This window comes from Phodopus roborovskii, unplaced genomic scaffold, assembly GCF_943737965.1.
Source record: "Phodopus roborovskii unplaced genomic scaffold, PHOROB, whole genome shotgun sequence".
NCBI classification, from domain to species: Eukaryota; Metazoa; Chordata; class Mammalia; order Rodentia; family Cricetidae; genus Phodopus; species Phodopus roborovskii.
In genome coordinates, this window is record NW_026126409.1 from 1,727,444 (window position 1) to 1,745,981 (window position 18,538).

An 18,538-nucleotide genomic window follows, 5' to 3' on the forward strand; every position below is an offset into this window, starting at 1 on the left:
TAGGCTCTGACACCCTCCGCTCCAGGCTGCAGTCCCATGTTGGTAGTTACAGTTGAGTTTTGTTTTTATTAACACTTCAGTCTCAAACTATTTTTTACAAATATATATTTCCCAATTCGTTCTTTATTTGTGGTGGGCTGGCTCTGTGGCTGATCAGCAGGGCTCCTGCAAGAATATTTCCTCCTAAGAATTACTTGTGATTTGCAGAAAACAGCCATGTGACTCAGAAATCACAAAGAAAATGAGTAGTAGAAAAAAGGTATATTTTAGGCCATAGATACTTGAAATGTTTGGATTTTACTATAAAGCCATGGAAGTTGCAAAGCCAAGTAACCATTTGACATGGATAATATTCACTTTAGAGAGTATATATGTACATTGAATTTTATGTCATTAAGATACTTTTTAAGCTTTAGAAATATGAGTGATTAGGCCAAATTGAGGTGGATGGGTGAGCTGGCTGTTTTCCACTTGGGGTAGCCATGTCTGTGTTAAATCATTTTCTAGTATATTCTCTGATGAGCTGTCCCCTTGGGTGTTTAAAGAGAAAATTGATATGCCTTGGACCTTATCTGTGTATGAACAGAGGGGGGGAGAGAAGAGAGGAGAGGAGAGAGGGAGAAAAAAAGAGAATGTTTTAAGTTATACAAATGTATGACATTAAGACATTGAGGGCCGGAGTATTCTAAAGAGATGATGAGTTGGAGGCGATGTAAACTGTATCACAGGTGCGTTCCATAAACCAGGGAAGACAGGTGTTTGACTTTAAGAGGCATCAAATTTTCAATAGAGAAGTGGGGCTGGGGAAACATGCCATGTCCTTCCTGGTGGACCACCAACTTGAAGGCATTCATGTGACTCTCCACAACTCTGAAGACCATTCATTTAAGAGGGGGGAGTGAATGGAGAAGCCATATTACCTTCAGAGCTCCACGTGTGGACTGACTGCCCTGGCTTCTGAGCTGCAGGTGAAAGAGCTTGCACAGGAGTGTGCTGAACAACACTTCTCTATAGTCCAGGATATTCAGGATGAATATAGACAGTAACCCAACTCTATTTTGTAGGGGAGAGTTCAACTTTCACTAGTAGTAATAAGCAAATAAGTAACTTACGTAAATTGCTGAAAGCACTGGTGGATGGAGAGAACTTTGGAGTTTCACTTAGTGTTTTCCCCATCAGTCTACATAAGCCTTTGGTCACACCTACAAATCCTAGGCACAAGGCTCCATGAAGGATCACAAAGCAGGTCTGAGGTGCTGCTCTGAGCCCTTACCTCGGGCAGTGGAGAGCAGGGTGATCTTCTCACTCTGGAGCTTCTCCTTGGCCTTCTACTCCACTCGGGCTTCTGCTCAACAGCAGGTGTATGCTGGTTTCCGGGGCTATTAGGAATCCAGCTGTCCCAGTGGCTTGACCCTGTTCAGGCAAGATATCAGCTCTGAGAGTGACTCAGTCATGGAAGAAAACACATAGGATGAAAAGACCCTCAGTTTGAAGCTAAGGTTGCACTTTGTCTTTTCAAGAAACAAATGGGCACATTGATATCCCAGTGTCAGATGATATCTTTGCCTTTGCTCCCAGATTTCCAGAAATGGATACTATTTCATTTCTGTGGGAAAGGTCAAGGAACATGAAATAGCTCAACAGTGCTCTGTTCACATGAGAGTTGTTGAGCAAAGGCCAACATGCCTCCCTGCTTCCTCTTCTACCTCAAGTTTTTGGAATTCACTTCTGGAACAGAAATGGATACAAGTGAAGAGCCCATGTTGTCAGCCCTGTTTACTGTGGGATGCATATAGGATGGGAGTTTGTATCTCTTAAGATAAAACAGGAGATGGGCTTTTGCAGCCTATTAACTGCTTTCAATTTACATGGCTCCAACTGATTGGCAATGCATAACCTTCAAGGTTTTCTCCACCAGTCATTTCTGTGTCTCCACAGTCCTGGTGTCATATGCCCCTGCAATTGTAAAAGTAATTAGTGACAAAATAGTAGCCTCCCCTTTTCAGTGGCCAAACTGTCAGCTTTAGCAGACCTGGGAAAGCTAGTGGTACCACACCATGTACTGAAAACCTGTTCCTTATCACACACCATACTCAAAAATGCCATTTCAAAATTGTGGCATTCATGGTGGTAGTCTTTTGGATGGAACAGTAATTTATGTGGATATTGTTAAAGTGTTTAAAGAATATTTTGAAAATTAAGTTTACATTTTACAATTGCTTTATTTTTATTGAAATAATTGTACATAAATATTACCCTATTTCACTGTTATTAAAGTAAACCTAAACCTTGTAGACAGTGTGTCAACTGTATAGAAGCTGTGATGTATACAGTACATTTCTCTATTGTGTAAATGGCCATGAATAGAACTCTCCTGTGTTTTTACAAGTTGAGGGTATTTTGTTGTTTTATAACAACAAAATTTATTGCATTTTAAATGGTTTTTATGTAATAGAATTCATGCAAATAATGAAGGATAATAATACGGTATATGTAAATGTACAAACTTTAGAAAGAAATAAATACAACAAATTTCAATAATTTTTGGAGAATGTTTTTATTTGCTTACTTATTCAAGTTGGATAATACTTTTCATAGTAAGGAGTACTACACTCTGTACCCTTCCATAAAAAGACAAGCACAGGGACTAGGGACATGGTTCAGTGGGTAAGAATATTTCCTGTGTGTGAGGACCTTGATTACTTGAGGACCTAGTATTCATGTAACATGCTTGATATGGCCATACATGTGATCATAACCCAGTGCTAAGGTGGGCTGAGACAAGATCACTGGGAGGTGCTGGCTACAAGCCTCCATCTGTTCTCAGCGAGAGACCCTGTTTCAAAGAAACGAGGTGGAGGGAAGCCAGGCAGCATAACTGACATCTTCCTCTGACATCTGTGCATGAACAAAAACACATACATCTGCATGTATATGCACCCAGTCAGGCATGGCAGCACACGTTTGTAACACCAACTTGAGAAGGCAAGAGATGCACAGATCTGCAGAGTTAACTAAATGGCCAGTCTAGTCAAATGGGTGGACCTCAGGTTCAGTGAGTGAGCCTTTTCAAAACATAAGGTGGAAAGCACTTGAGGAAAAAGAAAAAACATGTAAAAAGCCATGACCTTCACATGTGTCTGCACATACATACATAAACTAAATCACAATAAAATGATGATTTTAAGAGACATACAAGATGGAAGAACCCCAGGATGAAAAGATTTAACCTTGGACTTTGAATGAGATAGTATCTACTCCAATAGTTGACACTAACTAGCCATAATGAATGTCTGTGAAGCTTGATGTCATCATCATTTCATATGTTAAAGATGACAGCAAGGGAGAAAAAAAAGGAACTTCTTGAAGCAAATTCAAGAATTGTTTTCTCTTCCAGTGATGTCTTATCAAAGTTAGTATACAATGTAGCTAATCTGTCTGAATATGCTGATGCTTGTCTCCATAGCATTGCTTTAATGTGGGTAGCATGCATCTTTGTGCTCCTTAAGAAAGCCTTGTATAATTGAGGTCTGTTGATTTAGAAAATTACATCCCACCTCAACTTCTCAGTATTGTAAACCATGTAAGGGTAGGAGGTATGGATTTTCTGAAATAACAGGACTGGTTGCATGAGGTTAACAAAAGTATCTTTGAGAGGTCAAGACTTCTATGTTGTTCATCTCAAGAACGAAAACTGGGGAGTGAGGAGGGACCAAGCCTCTCTGTCCTCATGACTTCTGCTTCAAGTCCTTTTTTGGAGTGTGACACTCAGGCATGTGTCTCTTTGCCTGGTAGCCTGTCTGTGGCAGCTATGGGTGGCTTACCATATTTTCTGTGTTGCACAACTAATATTGTGAAAACCATAGGGACCGTGAGATCATTTTAAGAACATTCCTAAGAGGAAACTAAAACCCAGGTCTAATTAAGATACTGTGAGGAGCAAGTAGAATCTCTGTTATATTCCCAGATTCATTTTTTGAAATGACATTGGAAGAGACACCAACAAGTATAGGTGAATCACTTTCAAATCACATGGAAAAAATTTGTCAACCAAGAACCAAACCTGCTTAAGAACAAAGAAAACAGTATGTATTTGGATCTGATTGGGACTGAAATCTAGAAAAATACAGATTCAAGCAGCCTTGAATTTTGCTTCACGGTTTTATAAGATGGCGATGGCAGCCATATTTGTAGCTTTAAACCTAAGGAATTTGGATGTTTAGCCCAATGCTGACAAAGTTAAATTGTATTGTTAACCAAAGTATAGGACTTGGTTTTAGTCTCTAGGAAGTATGAGGAATTATTGAAGGGGTTGACTATATAGTGAAGGCCACCTTACATGTAGGAATGGACATGTCTGAAATCCAGTTCAAAGGTATCCCCACAAAAATTCCTGTGATCTGATTAGCATGGCTTCCTAACTCTTAGTTTCTTGTTCTAATGCTACTTTATTTTATTTTTTTCCTTGACAGTGATTAACAAGAAGATATGTTAGAGAAAAATGTATAGAAGTATATGTCTGGGTGATAGGTCATTCAGTAAAGCTGACTAACAAACATGGAGATCTGAGTTCAGTTCCTCATAATCACATGGAGTGATCTGAATGGGGAATGTCCTCTATAGGTTAGGCATTTGAGCACTTGGCCCTTAGTTTATGATGAAGTTTCAGGAGGTTTAAAAGATGTAACTTCATTGGAGGAAGAACATCACGGCAGGGGTGTAGACAGGCTTCCAGAGTACATAGCCTCACCCTGCTTCTAGTTTGCTCTCACTGCTTTGTGTTTCAGTTAAGATATGAACTCTGAAATTTCTGTTCTTGCCACCACAACTGGGGTTGCCATCATACTGCCCTGCTCTGATAGACTCTTTTATTTCTTTGTTTGTTTATTTATTTTTGGTTTTTTGAGGCAGGTTTCTATATAGCTTTGGAGGTTGTCCTGGAACTTGCTTAGTAGACCAGTCTGGCCTCAAACTCACAGAGATCCACCTGCCCATGCCTCCCAAGTACTGGGATTAAAGGCGTGTACCACCACTGCCCCACCAAGACTCTTAATCCAATGGGACCATAGCCAAAATAAATTCATAATTTGCTTTTTGTTGAGGTGTTTTATCACAGCCATCAGAAAGTAACTAATGTAAATATGCCTGTATCTGTAACGCCAGCATTTCAAAGGAAGAAACAGGAAGATGCCTCCAGCTCACTTGACAGCCTGTGTAAACTAATCACTGTGCTCCAAGCAAGTAAAAAACACCATGTCAGGGAAGTTGACAGTGTTCCTGAAGATAACGCTAAAGGTAATCAGTCACTCATCTCCATGTGCACCCACATATGTGTGTACTAACAGAAAATCAGATGTACACACACATATATGAAGCCATGCATCAAGAAAACTATTCTGTGCTATAGACCAGTAAATTTGGTCTGGGCATATCTCGCTCTGGGCATATCTTTAGATAGAAAACAAGCAGCAATTATTTGAAATCAGAACAGGCTTCCAAGAAGGAATTATATTAGACTCGATTTTGTATTCTGTAAAGCTGGTAGATTAGACATGTGCAGTAAATAAAACATTGGGACTTTAAGTGAGTTGGCATGGTCTTTAATGAGATCTGTCTTGGTAAAGGGAGAAATACAATCCACACACTCATACTGTTGGTGGGTGTGCAGCTACTAAATAGCACTAATTAAAGGATGCCCAACAACTTGGAGAGGCATCGCCAGTGTCCTGCCGCAAAGCTTGCCTTTGGCCCCATCTGTTCACCATTTTAATTAATAACTTGGCATAAGCTACAGAGGCAAGTTTATGACAAATGGGTATGTCATAAAGCTAGGACATAATGATTAGACTAAGTGACAGAATCGGGATTCAAAAAGATCTCATCAGATTAACAATGTGATGTGGCAAGAGCTGGAAGAGACTTAAAAACATATGCACAAAGGCAAGCTAGAATTTTGAGTAGCATAGGATAGTGACTCCACAGTGCAGAAAGTTGCAGAAAACAAAATAGAAGCCCAATGATGCTGCCACCAAATACATCTGGGCATCATTTCTGTGTTTCCTCTCTAAAGAGGAGGAGTTGAGTCAGATGCGCTGTTGACACCAGCAAGACAAAATGGGGTAAATTGTCTACAAACTTTAACATTGACATGACTCTGTGTGTGTGTGTGTGTGTGTGTGTGTGTGTGTGTGTATACATATATACTAAACATCAAGAGCTGTGAACAATGCCATGAGGAAAAACAGACGGGTGTGAATGGGAGATGGACAGACAGTCCATGACAGAATGTGAAAAGGCTGATTTAAGTGTTGGAATGTGCTGGTAACCATCAGGCCACTCCAGCCAGGGAAGCAGGTAGGCTAACTGAAGATTTTCTAATCTCCTTCCATTCCCTCAAACCCAACCCCTGAGTCTCCCTTCCCCCTAGTTCTACAGCAGACCACCTGTAGCCTTCTTCCCCCTTTCTGCTCCCTTCAGTAAATCACACAGAACCACCCCTACAAATGATCTCTCCCCAACTTATTGCTTAGAAACTGAACAACTCTCTACTGAGTTAAAATGAGTTAAGAAAGAAATTTTAAAAGAACAAAAACACTTTCCAAAATCGAAAGAAATGAAGACAGCACACCCAGATTTATTGGACTGTTGTAGAATATTAAAGATGTTGCATTTGTTTATGCGGTGGAACATTTGTTTAACGATGCAAAGATGTGTTGCATTTGTTGAACTGTTTGATGGATTTGGTTTTTGTTCATTGTTTTGGTAGGTAGTATTTTCTATATGATGAATTTTATGGCCTGAATGAAACTTCTAACATGGAGCCAGTTATGCTAAGGTCTGGAGACCTGTTACAAGGTATCCCTAACACAGAAAGACAAATGTGGTATGTATTCACTTGTATGTGGATATTAGCTGTTAATTCAATGATAACCAAGCTACAATCTGCAAAACAGAATATAGTATAGAATACTGGAGAGGGAGGCACAGATAGATACCCTAGGAATGGGAAATAGAAGATTGTTATGGGTGGATGAGTATGAAGCATTATAACAAGAGGATCAAGTAGAGAAATGGATGGAAGATAAGGATAAGGGATGGAATATAGGGAGAGACAGCTAAATTTAAGACCCACTGGAGTAGTAGTATAGAAATCTAAAACAGTAGAAGCTTTCTAAAATATACATATATGAAGGCAATTTCAAATAGAGGTCAAGGCCCCATTGCTGAAGACAACACCTACACAACTCATTGAACATGGAGCAGTGGTGCTTATATAGAGCCATCGCCCCTCATGTTAGCATTTTTGGTACCTGAAGAAACTCTGCAGGCTACCAAAGAAGAAATGTAAACACCAACCCAGCCACAAACCCTCTGATCTACAATGGTGTCCTTCCTGAAAGGTATGTTGATGCAATTGTGGTACAAAGCTAGTGGTAGTAACCAACCAATATCTATGAGAAAGAACCCATACACTGCTTGAGTGATAAAGAACTTAGCCCTGCATAACCCAGAGACCTAGGGTAAACCCAAATATCATTGTTATAATACTAACAATAATGAACATAGCAATAAAATAATTCCTAATGACACCAGTGCCTTGCTCAGCCATAATCAGAGAAGCTTCCTTCTGCAGCAGATGGGAACAAATACAGATACCCATAGCCAGACATTAAGTAGAGTTAGAGACTTTGGAACACTCAGCCCTAAATGGGCTATCTCCATCAAATCCCTCTCCTTGGGGCTCTAGGAACCTTGAAGAAAAGAAGGCAGGAATACAGATGAGTGTAAGAGCCAGAAGGATGGAGGACATGAAGGAAAAAAGGCCTCTGAATCAACATGATTGATACTCATATGAGCTCACAGGCACCAAGGCAGCATGCACAGGGCCTGGATGGATCTACTCCAGGTACTTTGTGTGTATATTATGGCTTCCAGGTTAGTGTTTTTATGGGATTTCTGAGTGTGCAATTGAGTGGCTCTCTGATACTTGCATCTTCTTATGGGTTCTTTTCCTTCTGTTTGTTTTGTCCAATTCTGTTGTGTTAGGGTTGTTTTGTTTTTGTTTTTGTTTTTCTTGTATTTTATTATTATCCTTGAAAAGCCTGTTTGTCTTCTAATGCGATACAGAAAGGGAGTGGATCTGAATGGGAGAGGAGGTTGGAAATAGCTGAGAGGAGGAGAGGGAGAGGAAACTGTAATCAGGATATATTAAATTAGCCAAAAATATCTGTGTTCAATAAAACAAACGAAACGGCAGTTATACTGGTTTAGATCAATGGAAGTGGCTCTCTTCTGAGGTCCATCATCTCATCATTCATGTATGTTCATCCTTGAAAAATAGAAAAACTACATTCATGGGAAAGAATTTTTAAACAAATTTCTTTATTATGATTTGTTATATCTAAAAAACTGTTGAAACACATCTTATTGGTGAAGGAAACAGAAACAGTCACTTAACAAAGTGAAGGAACATAGCAAGGACACAAGGAAGAAGGGGAAATTTTTACAGTATGTAAGGCCAAGCACAAGGCACAGGGTGATGGAGAATTCCCAGTGGCTCCAGGCATCACCCAAGAGGGAATGAGGAGGAGGGAGGAAGCATCAGGTGAGTCCTGGATCTTTGCATAAAGATGGATTAAAGAACTTGTGGAGCACACGCATGCTTGGCTCTGGAGCACGTGTGGTCTCTGCACACACCTCAGTGTCAGATGTTCTACAGTGACACCTCAGCTCTTTTGCTTGCTTTTGCTTATTTGCTTGGTTGGGTGCTTTTTATTGTTGCTTGTTTCTTTAGTTGTTTCCTTCCTTTCTGTCTTTCTTTCTCCTTTTCTTTTTTTGCTGTTGTGATGTTTTGTTGAGATAGAGTCTCTGTTTGTAGCCCTAGCTGGCCTGAACCTGCTCTGTAGTCCAGGCTGGCCTCAAACCTACAGATTCATCTGCCTCTGCCTCCTGAGTGCTGGGATTAAAGCTGTGTGTTTCTGTTTGGAACTGCAGAGGCCAAAACTCTGCAGAGGCCTTGCCTTTTAAATCTAAGATGGGAAAAGCAGTAAATGCATTTGCAGCAAATTCATCTGTGGGGCTGGGAAGATGGTGTGATGGATAAAATGCTTGCCAGGAAAATGTGAGGATTTGAGTTCAGAGCCCCAGAACCTGTATGAATCTGGATGTGTCTACAATTCTGTGCTTCTTTGGCAAGAAAGTAGGCAATAGGAAAAGCCCCAGGAGGTCCTAAACCAGCTAGCCCAGAGAACACAGTGAAGCAGACTGTTGATCGAGGTGGAAGGGGAGAAATGGCTACCACCTGTACAAATGAAAATGGTGCTTGCAGAATCATATGTTTGAATGTTTTGTCCCCATTTGGGGAACTGTTTGGGAAGGAATGAGAGTTGTGTCCTCAGTGAGAGCGGGGATCGCTGAGGGCAGGCTTTAGGCTTTCTAAGGCAATGCCATTCCCAGTTAGCTCTCCCTTTCTGCCTTCTACTTGTTGCCTCAATATGTTAGCTCTGGGCTACTTCTACAGTGCTGTGCCTGCCTGCTGCCATGCTCCCTACCATGGTAGTCATGAACTAACCCCCCCAAAAAGACTCTTATATACATTGCTTTATATGGTGTCTTTCCACAGCAATAGAAAAGTATAGAAAATATATCTTTTACACACAGGCTGCCATGGGGCATGCCCAGACAAACACACATTCTCTCTCTCCCTCTGTCTCTCTGTCTCTCTCTCTCTGAGTCTCTCTCTCTCTCTGTGTGTGTGTGTGTGTGTGTGTATGTGTGCATGTATATCTGCCTGTCTCTCATTCTCTTTCTTGCACACATACATATACATACACACACATATATACACACAGAGACACGCACATACACAGCTTGAAATATGATAAAGGGATAGAGAAATGGCATGAATCAGCCCTTTTGCTCTATACTGGAAACACACTGAGCGCTAATTCCTGGGCTCTCTTAAGGAATCCTGATAGATTTGCTAGCTCTAGAGAGGGCCCAGGGAGTGTAAATATTTTACCTTCCTCCCTGTGTGATTCTACAGTGTGTCTGGGCTTCAGAAGCACATTCATGGAGCCTGGCACAATGTCTTTTGGTCACATTTCCTAACACTTGTGGAAAAAGCAGGATCTTAGGCCCCTTCCCAGACCCTGTGAGTTGGACAGTGTCAGCACTGTCATAAGATCACAGGTCATCTCATGCATCACGACCATCTGCCATCTTTTTAGTTGATTCCCTGTACTGTACCTGGAACAGTATCGGCAGCCCTAACCACTAAGGATCACTAGAAATGCAATGATGATTCTATTTTTGCATCCAGAATTCAGGGTATGGAACTAAACACTTATGCCTTTCAAAGCCTTGGTGTAGCACTGATGCCCATGAACTCTGAATTCCAGCCCTGTGAGCACCAAATGGCTACAGAAGCCCCTGTGCTCATGAAGAGCGTCTGGGTGTTTCCTACCATGGAGCTGGCTGCTCCCCTTCATGCTGTCAGGAGCTAAAGGTCTCCTTGATGAAGGGAGGCTAAACCATCACCATTGTATAATGACAGTGCTATTGAGATAGACAGAAGGTTCCCTGATACAATTGAAGGACAGACCCAAGCCTACCCCAGCGATTCCTTGCCCCACCCCACAATTCCAGCCAGAAGCATCTACCTCTTCAATGCCCTCTGCCACCCCATGGCTACCTTGCTGTAAGAGAAGCACCGCCCCTTTGCTGGGCAGCCTTCCCTAGGTTACTGGAGTTACTACTCTACTCAGTAAACAATGAAGGCAGTCCAGCTGCTAGCTCTCCTGAGATTTCTCCACCTCCAGGGTAACACGGTATTTTTGTCTGTTTTTAATTGTAGCCATTATAATGCCTGTGATTAACTTTCTTGATTTTTTTCCTTTCCTTTAAGGAATGATGGCATTGAGAATCTACTCAGGTGCCTGTTGGACATTTTTGGCTCTCTTTGGAGAAACTTCTGCTCGTTTTCTGTTGTGATGTCTGAATTCTTTGTATATTCTGAATATTAAACCTATACCAGATACATGGTTTGTAAAACAAAATATAGGTACATGAAAAATGCTTGGGGCTGACAGACATCTCAATGATTTGGACACTCCCTCCTCTTCCCACCACCTGGGCCAGTAGCTCACAACTGCCCCTAACTCCAGCTCCGGGGATCTGATGCCTTCTTCTGGTCTCTAGGGTTGCTGCACCTGTGTGACACACACAAACATCTTAAAAATAAATAATATAATTCGATAAAGGTAAACATTCTCCCACTTTTGTAGGTGTCTTCTTTACTCCATGGATGATTGTTTTGGTATTTGTTTGTTCAGCTTTCTCATTATTCCTCACTTAGCAATGATGAAACTGTTTGCGGTTTTGTGATTTCTCTCCTTCATATTTTTAAATTTTTTATTGTATTGCATTTGTTTTAAATTCTCTATCTTCGTCCTCACACTTGTTATTCTGGATTTTTCTTAAACTTTTCCTCACTTTTATTTATGTGTATAAGTGTATGCTTGCTTGCTCGTATGTTCACTGCATGCATGGACTGCCCGGAGAGACCACAAGAGGGAAGTTGTTTCCCCCAAACCTGGAGTTATGGGCATGTGTGAGCCTCCCAGCATGGATGCTAGGAACTGAATCTGGGTCCTCTACAAGAAAATCAGCAGCTGAATCAACTTTACACACCTTTTCATACTCACCTTAGTCTTTAAACATAATTAACTACATTTGGTGCTTACCAAGATTTTTTTCTGTCATTTTTTTTTCTCATTGTTACTTGTCTAGATTAAACTTGTGATGAAGGGACTATGTTATATATCTTATGGCATACGTAACATGTTATATATATGGAGTACCTGCATTTTGAAGCCATTTCTACACCTTTGACATCTGAACAATAGTTTGAATATAAAATTCTTGACACATTTTTTTTTTTTTTTTGAGACAGGGTTTCTCTGTGTTGCTTTGGAGACTGTCCCAGAACCTACTCTGTAGACCAGGCTGGGCTTGAACTCACAGAGATCCACCTGCCTCTGCCTTCTGAGTGCTGAGATTAAGGCATGTGCCACTACCACCAGGCAACTCGCATTTTCTTGAATTGAGAAGCCTCGAGGTGAATTTATCTACTCTCATAGCCAGGTTTAAGCTTGGAGTTAAGGAATTATTTTCCCATTGTCCTGGAAACCTGACTATTTACTGAAATGTGTCTTATGGTTGGCTTTTTGGGGTCAGTGTGTCCATGTACACAGCTCCTTTCAAAACATTTATCGATCCTTTTATTCCCACGTTGTTAGAAGGGCTGCAGTAATGGCTCAGAGGCTCAGTGTGCACTGCTCTTCCTAAGGTCCAGAGTTCCTTAGAACTCACAGTCACCTGTAACTCAGCTCCAGGGAATTCAACACCTCTGGTTTCTGTGGATATTTTCACTGTGCACCTATGTCCACACAGACACACATACACACAATTAATAATTAAAATGAATATTTATAAATGTTCACTTGAGCTACAGTTTGAAATAACAGTACAGTTCTTTCCCATGCCCGCTTTTGGAATTTTTGGTTTGTATGCTAGTAATTTTTGCTGTGTCTGTGGCTACCTCAGTCTCTGGTCACTCTGTCCTTCAATCTGTTCACACTGTTCTGACTATATTTTTCTTCCTGTAAATATCACTTATATTATACAATTGTTTTCTCTTGTGTCCTTCATATGTGAGTCTGTTTTCTATATCTTTCCTGGTTTGGGACCAGTTTTGTCTCACTGTCTTCTGATGCAGGAACCTCTTGAGATGCCCTTCATGAGTTCGTTCATGAATAGTTCTGGTGTATGATGTTGAGAGGCAAGTGTCCCATGCTGTTTTGGAAAGGAGAGTTTAGAATTTTGTTATTAAATTCGTACGTGCTTCCTTCTCACTGTAGCTTACTATGAACTTCAGTTACTTACCTCATCACAAGGACCATATTTCTGACAAAAAGCAACTAAAAGGACATTTATTTTGGTTCATGGTTTGAGAGTGGGCAGTCCGTCGTGGTGAAGAAGGTAGGCATGAAGAACAGCTCCTGGCTGCAGCATTGGCAGGACAAGGCAGCTGTTGGCATTATGTCCACATTCTGAACCCATAGAGCTTAAGGTGGAACTGCGGCCAGGCCAGCCACCTCAAGGCCCATCCCCAGACAACCCACGGTGTACGCCAACTCTTGTGTTCTGTTTTCTGCAATGCATTGTGTTATCTTCCTAGACCAATAGCAATGAGCTGATGTTTTAGAGACAGGAGGGAGCTTACTTGGCTTTCAGCTTTCCTTTATTCATGCTCCTTCTCCTCTTGGTGTGGCAGGCACACTTTCTTTAGTAAATACTCAGTGTGGAGGCTGGTGTTAAGCAAATGTGTGGCTTCCTTTTGTGTTTCTAGGACCCTTAGTTCTTGCCATCTGTTCCTTCCTTTCTCTTTGCAACCCAGTCTCCTGTTGGGAAGTCACAGCCTCCCTCCTGAAAGTGATGTTTTCATAAGACTGACATATTGCCTTCTCCGTAGTATCAGGCCCTTCCCTGCCATCCACCCTTTAGCCACACCTGTATGTCACTGGGCCTCAGATAATTGTTCAGATTTCTTCAACCAGGGCAGGACTCCTTAAACCAGGGTAGTCCTACTGTACCAAGACTTTTAGTTGATTGCAGTGACTTTAGCCATAGTAGGTAACACTTAAGGATTAGGACCTGGGTTTCTTAGGGGTGACCATTCTTTGGCCTACTTAATTGTCCAAGAGACACATACTGTACACTTTCAGGGGGTTATCTGTGAGGGTGTGTCTTCTAGAATGGAATAAGCTGTGCCCATAAGGTCTCACCAACACTGCCCAAACATAAGCTGAACAAAGACAACACCAATGTACAGGATAACTCAGATGGGCCTCAACCATACACAAGGAACTACTAGGCAACCAAGAAAAGCCAAGAACAGAAGAGATGGACCTCCCAAGGAAGAGCTCACAAGTTTCTTGTCCCGAGTCAAATGCTCATCCCTGAAAACAAATATACAAGGAACTTTATATGGACTGAATGGGTTATATTCAGAAATAAGTGTGTGCATGTAATTTTATAAGTAGTCATGCAATAGCAATTAGTGAAAAAAGAAGTCATGAGTTGGAAGGCTAGCAGGAAGGGGCATATGGGAGGGTTAAGGGGAAGGGAAAATGTTACTCACAATTATATATTGTAATCTTAAGAGAAAAATAGCATGCTTTGTGGGGCTAGAGAGATGGATCAGAGGTTAAGAGCACTTATTGCTCTTGCAGAGGACCCTAGTTCAGTGTCCAGTACCCACATGGCAGCTCAAACCAGGAGATCTGGAACTCCTTTCTAGAGCACCAGAACACACATGGGAGACATATATACATTCAAGAAGAACAATCAGGAATAAAAATAAATCTTCTAAAAACAAATGAATATGCCACATTTGCATTAGTTTTCTTTCATCTTTATTTTTTTCCTCCGATTCTTTGCTTTTACATTGACTCTAGAACTATCTTTCGATTTGTCCAATCATTCCTTTTCCTAGTTAGATGCAAATAAAGTTCTAGAACTACTTTTGCCCATAGGAAAGAAATGACATGACTCTTGGGATCAATTTATTGAGTTTCTTAGAGGCTTCTGTGGCAATGGATGGATTGTGGTTCAGGCAGCTACGTTTATCCTCTGAGGATGAAAGTCTGTGTCCCCCATTCACATCTGTCTCTTGAGCAAGACTGTGCTGTGTTACTTTCAGGATCAAAAGGTAAGATGGGAACTCCAGTGCACACCAACTGCCTGATAGTCCTTAGGTACTGTTGTCGTTCTGATTGACAGTGTGGGTATCTCATCAAAGCGTTCTCATGCACCAAGCATTCTCTGGGGGAAAAAATCTTAGTTTTATTTGCAGATTCTTTCTGAGTAACACATGCCAGCTCTGTTTTAGTTTCCTATTCAACCCTATTCAAGTTTGACAAGCAGTCATATTTTTCATTTCTAAAAATCTTTTTTTTTAATATTCTGATGTTTTCCCACTGGGAATAAAGCCTTCCTCAAAAGCAATTAATCACAGAAGCAGATGGGGTGGTGCTGGGCACACATGCCTGGTGGGTCCCAGACAGAGGGCTGCAACAGTGGCTCCGCCTCTCACTCTGCCTGGGCTGCCAGCATATGGTTGCTGTGCCCTTTGATATGTCACGAGAGTCGCTTTTCAAACTGAGATGTTTCTTTCTCCTACTTTGCCTTTCCCTTTTTCTTCCTGATCGTTCTCTAGTGTGAATGCCCACCCCCCACCCCCATTGTTACCATCTGCCCTTCCACCCTGGGGATCACTCTACAGTGTGTCATCTGTAATGTTAGCTTCTATTTAGTAATTCAGTGTGTCCCTCTTTCAAGATGGGATTGGAATAAACACATGCTCTGCCATTCTCTTTCCACTTCTTTTTCTGTCTGCCCTTAGTATCATTGTCTCAGTTACAGACTTTGCAAGATGTAACATATTCATAGGATCAATGCTGGTTTTTATGCTATTGCTCCTGTAATGTCATATACCATATAAGGGGCAGTTATTAGAGGATTCTAGTCCAGTTTCCTACTTTTGAACAAGAACTATTCTTGACATTTCTACTTCCTGGTGGGTTTGTGTGTGTGTGTGTGTGTGTGTGTGTGTGTGTGTGTGTGTGTGTGTGTGTGTATAAATAAGGAATTGGTTCTCTTCTTCTACTTTTACATGGATGCTGGGGATCAGGGCTTGCTTAGCTAAAGCCTTTACCCACTGAGCCATCTTGCCAGATGAGCTCATTTTTGGTGAAGAAATCATTAGAAAGGAAGTCACTACAAGGAAATGTGGTCATTTTACAGCTAAAACTGGGATTGTTGAAGTCACAGCTCCTAAACCACTTTAGACTTTGCCAAAATAAATTTTATCTTACTTTTAATATACCACAGGACCTTGCTGTAGCCAGAGTTTTTTCCCCGCCTGGTCCTACCACTGTCTAGCCCCAAATGAACACATAGATACTTCTATTAATTATAAATTGTTTGCCCAATGGCTCAGGCTTCTTACTGGCTAGCTCTCTCTTAATTGTTAACCCATTTCTATTAAACTATGTTTTGCCACAAGGCTGTGGCTTACCCATAATTGGGTATGTTACTCCTTCAGCAGCATGGAATCTCCTTGGCAGCTTCTATCTCCTTTCTCTCCCCAGAATCCTCCTTATCTGGTAACCTCTGCCTATACTTCCTGCCTGCCTACTGGCCAATCGATGTTTTATTCATCAACCAATAAGAGAAACCTATATACAGAAGGACATCCCCATCACCTTGTAGAAATATATACTTGAAATCTGAATTCAAACCAAAGATAAGCATGATAAAAACTCTCATCATCATCCTCTCTCTCTCTCTCTCTCTCTCTCTCTCTCTCTCCCTCTCCTCTCTCTCTCTCTGCCCCTGACTGGAAGGAGCTATGGAGGATGCACCAGAGAAGAAAAAGAAGGTTACTGCTGTGCCTTCCAAGGAATTTCACAGAGCTGAAGGTGAAGTACTTTCGGAAAAAGTTTGCATTGAAGACACTCTGGAAGGCACGGGTGGAAGCTCATCTATGAAAAGGCAAAGCATTATCACAAGGAATATAGGCAGATGAACAGAGAGAGATTTGCATGGCTAGGATGGCAAGGAAAGCTGGAAACTTCTACGTGCCTGCAGAATCCAAGCTGGCATTCGTTATCCGAATCCGAGGTATCAATGGTGTAAGCCCAAAGGTCTGCAAGGTGTTGCAACTGCTCCGTCTTGGTCAGATCTTCAATGGCACCTTTGTTAAGCTCAACAAGGCTTCAATTAACATGCTGAGGCTCGTGAAACCATACATTGCATGGGGGTATCCCAACCTGAAGTCAACAAGCTCATCTACAAGCGTGGATATGGCAAAATCAGTAAGAGAATTGCCTTGAAGGACAATTCCTTGATTGCTTGATCTCTTGGTAAATACGGCATTATCTGCATGGAAGATCTGATCCATGAGATCTACACAGTGTGAAAATGCTTCAAGGAAGCCAACAACTTCCTGTGGCCTTTCAAACTGTCTTCACAGGGTGGGTTGAAGAAAAAGACCACTCACTTTGTGGAAAGTGGCGATGCTGGCAACAGGGAAGACCAGATAAACAGGCTTATTAGACGGATGAACTAAGGTGCTGCCTGTGGTATTTTTGTAATCTGGTCAGTTAATAAACAGTCACAGCTTGGCAAAACAAAACAACAACAACAACAACAAAAACAACTCTCTCTCTCTCTCTCTCTCTCTCTCTCTCTCTGTGTGTGTGTGTGTGTGTGTGTGTGTGTGTGTGTGTGTGTGTGTGTGTATGTGTTTAGCTAATCATGTTTCCAAAGGAGTATGGTTTCTGTGAACAACACATTTGCAAATAGTGTCTAAAATTCCTGCCTGACACATCTCATGCAAGCATACATGCACAAAGTTCCCGTCTATGGCTTAGAGCTCTGTCCCAGTTTCCTTTTGACCTCAGCTTGAAGGACTCTGGCCTCCTTTTCTAGTCTTATCAAGCCTCCAAAAGTTTATTTCAAAGCCTCATTTTGTAGGTTGGTTTAAAAAAGCTCCTTTTTTTTTTCCTTTTTAAATAATATGGCATTTTTGAAACACGATTTCTCTACCAGTTTTAGAACCTTTGTATTACAGTTTGAAGCCATGAACTGGGGTGTTTGTAGACATTTTTAGAAATCTAGAAACCCTAATGTATGTTTGGTGCCTTTTGAACAACGTGGCAGCGGGTAAACCTGTGGATGGTTCTCTGTGTTTGCAGGGAACCTTCAGCTCAGAGTATGAGCTGATTTATGGATTCCATCTTAGCATCCCCAACTCAAGTCTTTAGATTACCCCCAGTTTCCTTTTTAACTAGGTTTAGAGTCCTCTTCACAGCTTAGAATTTTTCTAGAACCACACTTGGCTATGTGTCCAGCCTCAGCCTTATTCCCTGAAGGTGAATGAGCTGTCAGCCCCCCAGAGCCATCTCTTATTTTGCCCTACAAGGGAATGTGTGGTAGACTATCAAAGACAGCTGATAGTGACTGAGAAGGCAGCTATCAATGATTGCAGATGCCATGGAGCCAAGAAGTATTTTTTTCCTTTATTCACAAATGTCTGTTGTCCACTTTCAAATGAATTAACAGCATGAAGGCAAAGTCTGAACCCTGCTAACCCTAAAGAGCTAGCTAGTCTCAGCTATCAATCATCAACAGACCAACGACCAAGAGCAGGAACAGCAAAAAGCAGGCAGAGGAGATTTAGTCGATGTGGCCATATTGGAAAAGGAGCAAATGGGCCCAGTGAAGCCCCTCACAGTGCATCCTTGGGACCTTAACATTGGGGACCAGCTTTAAACTGGCAGCAAGGGTAGCTTAACCAGTCGAGGTACCCTCCTCCTGTCATCTCTGTCTTTCCTACAGTCTTTCCTGCAAGGTGGTTGGGCAGGTTGTCAGAACCATGTGAAATCTCCCAAGGTAAGCTCCTCCTCCAGCT

The 18,538-nt window shown here is 41.5% G+C and overlaps 1 pseudogene; it reads left to right on the forward strand.

The window, feature by feature from the left end:
• The first annotated feature begins 902 nt into the window (after window positions 1-902).
• LOC127220189 (60S ribosomal protein L7-like) lies at window positions 903-17,257 on the forward strand (annotated as a pseudogene).
• The last annotated feature ends 1,281 nt before the right edge of the window (window positions 17,258-18,538 follow it).